This window comes from Aphelocoma coerulescens, chromosome 1A, assembly GCF_041296385.1.
Source record: "Aphelocoma coerulescens isolate FSJ_1873_10779 chromosome 1A, UR_Acoe_1.0, whole genome shotgun sequence".
NCBI classification, from domain to species: domain Eukaryota; kingdom Metazoa; phylum Chordata; class Aves; order Passeriformes; family Corvidae; genus Aphelocoma; species Aphelocoma coerulescens.
The window spans coordinates 38,392,169-38,400,493 of NC_091014.1; the positions used below are offsets into that span (position 1 = coordinate 38,392,169).

The 8,325-nt window shown below is 37.3% G+C and overlaps 1 long non-coding RNA gene across 1 annotated transcript; it reads right to left on the reverse strand.

Annotated features, from left to right (window-relative positions):
• Positions 1-1,649: 1,649 nt before the first annotated feature.
• LOC138104653 (uncharacterized) lies at positions 1,650-7,669 on the reverse strand. The gene is made up of 3 exons (XR_011148191.1): positions 7,485-7,669; positions 3,916-4,046; positions 1,650-2,087 (listed from the first exon to the last, which is right to left on the reverse strand). It is a non-coding gene; the product is annotated as an uncharacterized lncRNA (long non-coding RNA).
• Between the last annotated feature and the right edge of the window lie 656 nt (positions 7,670-8,325).

The window sequence follows — 8,325 nt, forward strand, 5'->3', positions numbered from 1 at the left end:
CTCACAAAACCCGTAAGATTTTATATGGAACATAACCACAGGCCAGCAAAAGAAACCTGAGTTCATGCAGACTTTCACAACGCATCTTCGTTTCTGGCCTGTCTTAGTGGTGAACAGAAGTATCCCAGGAATCCATGCATTGGATACTGCTAACATCCAGCCTCTCCCCATGCAAAGCACTGAGAATACGAGGGACAAGTTCAGCACTGCAAAACCCACTTGCATACCTGGAATTAATCATACCAACTTCTCTTAGTGAATATTGGCCTAAACACTCGAATTTCCATATATTTTAGTAAATCTCATTCCCCTTCATTCCACTGTGCAATCTGCATTTAACTAGACCTCCTCATTGATGATACCACTATGAAATAATTGATATCTTTATTAGAAGATATTTACTTCCTTAATTCTCTCCCTGAGTAATTTTATCTAGGTGTGCTTGTGTTTTTATTTATCTCTGCCCAGGCTTTCTATTACTGCAGACTTGGGAATTCTTGACAAACAACTGTGAAAGGTTACTTGTAATTAGATTTCATAATGTAGCTAATTCTAACAATGAAGTACAATTCACTGTCCTGGCCTTCGCATGACTTTGAACAAAAATTCCTGATAAAATTCATATTAATTTTAAAAGTGCTTGCTGTAGTCTGTTTTTCCCAATGTGATCAGTTAGAGTTTCTCCAATTTTTTTTTCCTTTTTTTTTTCTTATTTCTTTTTTTACTTTTTTTTTTCTTTTCTATTGCATAATAACTTCTGAAGAAGAAATTATGGAACTTTGATTACCAGAAAACGTACTGAGAAAAAGAAGTTATGCAAAACTTAATAGGTTCTTTTGGTGTCTTCATCATTCTATAGGAGCAAAGAAACAGTTAATTAGGACTGTCTGCAAGGAGAGGTAGTGAGAATCAATAGAAGAACTGTACTGAGAAACAGTGATAATGAGAATTGGATGTCAAACTGCTGTGCATATTTCACCATCTATAAGTAGAAATACCTATTGCTTCTTCACCAAATACATGTTCCTGTTTACATACAGGAACAGAGAGATAAAGATGATAGATAGAGACAGATAGAGATGATAGAGAGAGATACAGATACAGATACAGATAGAGAGAGATGATAGAGATGATAGAGATATAGAGATAGAGATATAGAGATGATAGAGATAGAGATAGAGATAGATAGAGATAGAGATAGAGATGATAGAGATAGAGATGATAGAGATAGAGATAGAGATATAGAGAGATGATAGAGATATAGAGATAGAGATAGAGATAGAGATAGAGATAGAGATAGAGATAGAGATGATAGAGATAGAGATAGAGATAGAGATAGAGATAGAGATAGAGATAGAGATAGAGATGATAGATAGGCATAGGCATATTTATAGATACAGATAGATTATATAGATACAGATATAAGAAAAGACAAGGAAATAATCCACTTTCCAGCTTTGTGTTTTACACCTGTGGTGATCACATTGCTCCCATTCTTAAGTAAAAACCTTTACACCTTGTGTCTGGTTGTGTCATCACAGTGTTACAAAATATTTGTATTCTGTTCTTTGTTATAGTATTTTAATGCACTTCTCTGTCAATTCAAGGAAAGCTAATATGCATTGTATCCTAATAAGTCCACTTTTAATTTGCAGATTTATACACTCAGTTTTGGCTACAAACTCTAGGATATGAACCAAAGCTTAATAAATGGCAACGATCAAGAAAGTCACTACAGAAATACCTTTGATCCAAACCAGTTTACTAATGCGCACGTGTGTTGCCTAGGAGTGCTGAAGTCCACAAAGCACAGATTAGTGGTTCTCAATTCAGAGATTATTGTAGTATATTCATTTCATGGTCATTGCTCTGTTTCTTGGTTATAGACTCTGTGGTGTATGAAGAGGATACTGTGGAGCTCTTATACCAGCATTACTCTGGATTTAGGAAACCTTTTCACCATAGCAGGCATATGCCAGGCTAGAAAAATATAAGAATGTGCTCTGGGAGGTTTGAAAAGTCATGCTCCCTTAGTGTGACCCACAAAGCCATACCACCTTCCTGAAACAGAAAGTCAGGTCCTCCTCCTGCAAAACAGAGATGCTGATGTTTCAAATTCTAAGGTCTTTTCCAACCTTTCATCTGTCACAAGTCAAAAGACAAACACTGAGCACTTCTTTACAACAGCAATGAATGTTTCTTGATTGGACACATGAATCAAACACATGGAAAATACGATATAGTTCTTCATTACCCTGTTTCCCCAGGCGCAAGCTTGCTTTGAGTGCTCTCATAACAGCACAGGAGATACAATAACTGATCCAAAGATTGCCTTGGTGTTTAAAAGAGTGAAAAACCTGACATCTGTCAAAATAAACACTGACACTTTCAATATGTATGAGAAGAAAAAATCTAGTGCAAAAACAAGCACGTGGACAGAGTAGCCAGCCAACCTTTAACTTGTTCAAGTTATATCATTTTTCCTTCCTTTGTTTTACCTACCACCTTAATGTCAGTCAATGCCTTTTAAAATATCTGTGTATATATTATGGCAATGCTAAGCTCAAACAAATAGTGTGAAATATACTGATGTTAACCCTCACCTAAGAATCTCTGATAGTTATGTTGAAATTAACATAAATATATGAAATTTAAAATTGCTCACAGAATATAAATATTTTATTGATGTTAGTTATATATGCACGTCTCTCAGTCACTCTATACTGCTTATTTTCAATCAAAAAATGAGGTGTCAGGACCCCCAAATAGCCTTAATTTGATTTTTTTTTCTAGCTCAGCAAAGAGCTTTATTTGTTTTCAGTCCCCATGATATGAAGCTGAAAATACTAACATTTACCTACTATTTGTTCCTACTTCTGTACATCCTAAGGCTGCATCTGTATTAATAAATAGTCCAGGCAAGAGGGAGCAGGTTTGTACAGCAACAATTGGAGCTAAGGGCTGATGGCTGTGTCAAATGCACTTCAAAGGGTTCCACTACAGATCACCCCACAGGCTGGATGCTTTCTAGCAGCTAGAGCTCATTAGGTGAGTCCATGGATCCATTTTCCAGCTTGGTTTCATCCAAAAGAAATTAATTTAGCCTGCTTCAAGACACATATGCCATGTGTACTAAAGAGAGGTATGTGAGGATTTCAAACGTGCGCTCCTGATCCAAACTCAGATGCTTGTGTAAGTGCAGCTATTGAATTTAGCTGAAGCACTTATGCAGTAATGGAAAATATGGGAAACAGACATTTGAGGAGGTAATGTGTCAGACAAAGAGGAAGGGTGCCACGTATTTATCAAAATTGACAAAGCTAAATTGTTTTTTAAAGTTTGTTTTCACTTATTTTAATCACTCTTTGTTAGAAAATCCTCAAGTTTTTTATTTGTGTTTCCCACTTCCCTCTGAATCCTGGGTGGCCTGGTAATTTAATTAAATGACTTTTGGCCTGCTGTTTTGTAAGTCAGTATTATCCCTATGTGTTTTTTAAATCATATTGCTTTGATCTACAGTGCATGCCAGCAGTCCTAGTGAGACTGTTTAACTGTTGTTTGTTAAAGTACTCCTTTTCCTGTCAGTTCCCATAAGCAGAAGGACAAATTAGCTATGGACCTCTTTTCCACAAAGCAATTTTGCCATTCACTACAACTTTCATTGCACTTTGAGGTCTCCTTGTGAGCATTTTCATCTGCTTTCTGTTCCAGTTGTCAGCTGTTTGCTTTTTTCTTTTCTTTGCCTCTCTCTTCATTCATCAGACATGCTTCTCTTCTGAAAAGCTTTTCTGTCGCTGTGGTTTCCCAGCTGTGGCTGTCTGGGTAAGCATGCTTTTACCTTATTCAGGCCTTGATTTTCCATATTTCATCTCCTTCTAAGTGCTAAGAGAAAGGCAATGTTAGACTGGAGCTTACCAAGACTGGAATTGGCTCTCCGTCAACGACTTCCTGTGGTAGTTTATCCAGTGCCAGTGTCTTCACTTTGTATCAGGGTCCCAGACCTTTTCATCTGTTTCTCAGGTCTGTGGAATCCAAACCGCCTGCTCCTTGGGAAGAGAACATAATTAATATCTTAAAATTCTTATTTTGAAAATGGGATCTTACGGACAGCCAATGGAATTTCATACTTCTCATCTTTATGACTACCTGTGATTCTTAATCTGGTTAGAGCTTGCATCTTTTTATGTCACTGTTTAAGGGTGAAGAAGAAAAGTAGAAATTATATCTGAACAAACACAAACCTAGAAATTTATTAAAATTCAATGTATATTTTTTTCTCTGAAAACCTTAAACCAGAAAGCATCCGGAATCACTCCCTTCCTGATCTATTTAATTTCTGGAAGCAGTTCGCAACACAAGCCAACACGTTTTGTAAAGCAGCATCTGTAATTTCCTCTTTTCAAGACTTACTTTGAATGTTCCCATTTGTTCATAAACACAAATAAACAACTGTATTTATCTATTGGTTTTTGGGCAACTGGAAGACACATTATGGTACTCAGGTAACTGATAAGAGCACGAGGGAAAAACTTTCACCGTAAGTTTATTTAAGGTAATATAAAATTATTTTGTGCTGTTTCAGCTATGTGTGCACATGATAAAATTGTATTACCTTATGACAAAGCAAAGTTCTCCCTTTATAATGAGCCAAAATCAGACTTAATGGCTTTTCAAGTTAGAATATGCATATGTTTGGAAAATTTTTTGCAATGTAACTGCAAGTCACTAAGGAATGTGATAAATTGTTTAGTGATAGTGTGGCTTGTATTCAACCTTGAGCAAAGAAATTAAGATTAATTTTGCTTGGATGACTTATAATTTCTGAACTTGAATGAATGTCCTTGTTTGTACTTTTTACTCTATGTTATGTAATATGATTTATAAAATCAGCACACTTTGTAGATTCAGTGCATGTCTTATATGTTTAATTTTTAATATATGCAAGATCTGGGTTTTAAAACATATTAAGTTCATCACTTTCGAGGAGATGTCACACTTCTGTATCCATGATACACTTTGTATGAACTTAACTGCAGAGTTAATAAGAATTTTTTTAAAATTCTGAACCAAATGGAGAAACAAATAAGAATAAAGAAAAAGTCTTCCACATGAGGATGCAAAGGTGTAAACATGACAGAACTGGGGAAGAAAAGATTAATTATTTAGAAGTAAATAGGTGCATCCAAACAGAACCCAGAGAAACAGCCTATGTGCTCCATTATACAGGATAAGATATGCCATCAAACATGTAATGGGATATCTAATATTTGTCCAGTGAAAAAGACCTTTTAGATATGCAAGAGCTGCAAATTATAGTTTATTTACAGTAGAAATGTCAATGCTAAATTCCTTAACCATGAATAACAAACAATAAACACTTTCTGAATTTCATTGGGCAGTCTGTCATAGACAAATCGTTCACAGTGTTTTTTCTTTCCACATCAGTAGCAGCTAACTTTAGCTTCATAAACCTCAAAATGTCACTGCTGTGTGTGTTATTCTGAAATTTCTTTGGGATGGAATGAGCTGTTATGGTTCAGATTATGCAATATATATAGCATTATTTTTTCTGGAAGTTCAGCATGCAGTTTGAACAACTGCGCTTCTTCAAGCAAACCAATAAAATGACTATGGACAGTACAGAACTTTGCAAGACCCACAAAGAAACCTTCACCAGAAAGCCCTTAATGTAAAGGTGGAGGTCAGAGTAGTCACCTACTATTCTGTGTTGAGATTCAGGAATCATTTTATGAGGGCAGGCTCTTTTTTCCCTCCCATAATAAATACACATCTCAATCTGGAATCCAGTTTGGAATTCAGTATCTGATTTAGCATGAAGCTATGCCTGGAAACTTGCAGGTCTATGCCTGCAGTAACCATGGTCATTTGCTGCTCTGTGATATGTGTTTTGCCTGACATCCATTTACCCTCCTTTTCCTACTCTGCACTGAGCAGTTGGATATCACTTGGATCCAATTCACTCTCTGAAGCAAAGCACATCTGGCAGGTTTCTGTGTCTGCAAAAGGCCACTCATGGAAAAAACTTTATATCACACCCAGACCACAGGCAGCTCCTCCAAGGCTAATGTTCTTTTCTGGAAATACATACTATGAATACTTGCATAGCTGCCCAGGGATTTCAGCACCAGGGTGGCTTCTTACAGATCCCAAGAAGTATTGCCTTTTATTTTGAGCAAGGTTGACTCTCTTATGAAACAAACAGCAGATGTGAGGACAAATCATATATGTGTCATATTGCACTGATGAAGTTGAAATGAGATTTTGGATATATCAAGACATTCAGCTTTGAGAAGAACAGGCTAATGTCTTCGTATACCTAATGCAAGACTACAGTGAATACAGAGATACTCTTGGGAATTTGCTGTGAAATATGGGAGGCAATAGACACAAACTGCCTGAAGGGAAATCTCAGACACACAGTAGAAAAAAATTATCACCATGACAGTGATAAAACTCTGGAACAGGTTTCCCAGAAAGGCTGGGAAATCTTCAACCCTGGGGGACTTCAAGATTTGACTGAAGAAGGTCCTGGTCAGCAGACTTACCCTAAGAGGAATGTTGGCCCCAATGGCCTGGAAAAGTCCCTCCCAAAATGTTTTATTATAGTCTGATTCTATGAAACATAGTTTCAACTGGTTTTGATCAATATTGTTTTAATTCTACAATTCTTCAGTGAAACCTGTGGTGTATCTGAGAGATAAAATGCTATCTATTAAATATGGTGGGAGAAAATATGTAGCCCTACTCATTTGTCAATAGTAGTGTTTCTTTCCTTTAAGAAGAATCACCCACCGTGCTCCATTTTTATAAACACAGGTGCAGGCTTCATCCTCAGCAGCCTCATTCCTAAACTGTGCATAGGTTAGTGCCTCAGCAAAACAGATACCGTATTTTCTAACTTTTATTTATAAGTTCACAGCCACTTTAATGAAAAAAGTGACAGCATCTTATTATGCAGTGTTCCTCAGCACAGATATTATCTAGACATGTGTTTTATGAAAAGGTTTGCAAGTACAAATCCTATTCACTGTGAATAATTAGGCATCAAGGTTTTAACTGCAAAGCGGTTGTAAAATATTTTTCCTTTCTATTCCATGCTAGCATGCTTTTGATGCTGACACAGACTAGTTATCAAAAATTTCACGAGACAATCTTTCATCTGCTGCAAGAACAGTACAGAAGAATAATACAGAAGTTTAAACCAGTGGGGAGGTTTGAGATTTTTTGCATTGTGGGATGTTACGATGTAGTGAGCACTGTGGCTCCTGATGGCAACACTGTATCAGAAGCAAAACGTACCTTTAATCTGCTTGGACAGTGTACCTTTAATCTGCTACTATGCAGCAGCTGGTAAGGGTGCTTGTCCCCAGACTTCTTCCTTAAGACATCTCCTCCTTACTTTTAGGCTGAAATCTGGAAAAGCTACTGTGGAACATTCATCAGAACCTTCTCAAGATACTCACCATTTCACTTTGTTAGCTGGTCAAACTAGCTAACAATTCTTTGATTGAAAATCTTTAATATTTTTAGTCTTCCTTGTGATTAAAAACTCAGCTCCACAAACACAGAAAAGCTTAGAGAAATAATGACAATAACCTAATCAGAAAAAGACCTAATCAAAGACTCCTCTAAGGCTTCTAGTACCTTCTAGGGCTATCACAGGTGAGAAATTAGTCACATGGGCTCTGGAGTGAGACTCAGTTCAGCTGGGGAGGCTCTCTGGATCCCCTTACAAGCTGAGGAACACACTGGTGTGTGGGAGCCATGATGAGATGCAGAGGAAGAGAAGTTCAGGACTGTAAAATACATTTGATGGGGATTTCAGGGGACAAACTAATGGCAGAAAAAGGAGGGATCAATGGTGATCTGGAGGGGAAAAAATACAGAAAAAAAAGAGAAATATGGGAATAAATGATTACCACCAATCACACTGTCAGTCTGGAACTGTGTATATGTTTAACAGTTCGTCTTGCTATCAAATGCCAATTCTAATTATTTCTGTGGGTGTGGAGCATTTCTAATCTATGTGAATGGAGGTCTAAGTATCAGCAGCAGGAAATCAGGCCCTAGGATCATAGTGGCCATGGTGCCAGCAAATAGAGCAACAGAGGTGCATGTTGTGTGAGTGTGAATGTTGGTGCACATCATCAGTAAGCATCAAGCATCACGCTCTGGTGAGTAGGGTACGTGACTTAGGAACCATGTATTGGTGCAGCCATGAGTCAGGGCTGGATGCTGGAGAGAACAAAGCAGTCTGCAGATTGGCAGCTGGAGGCACTGCAAGGTCCACACCAGCCACTGGAG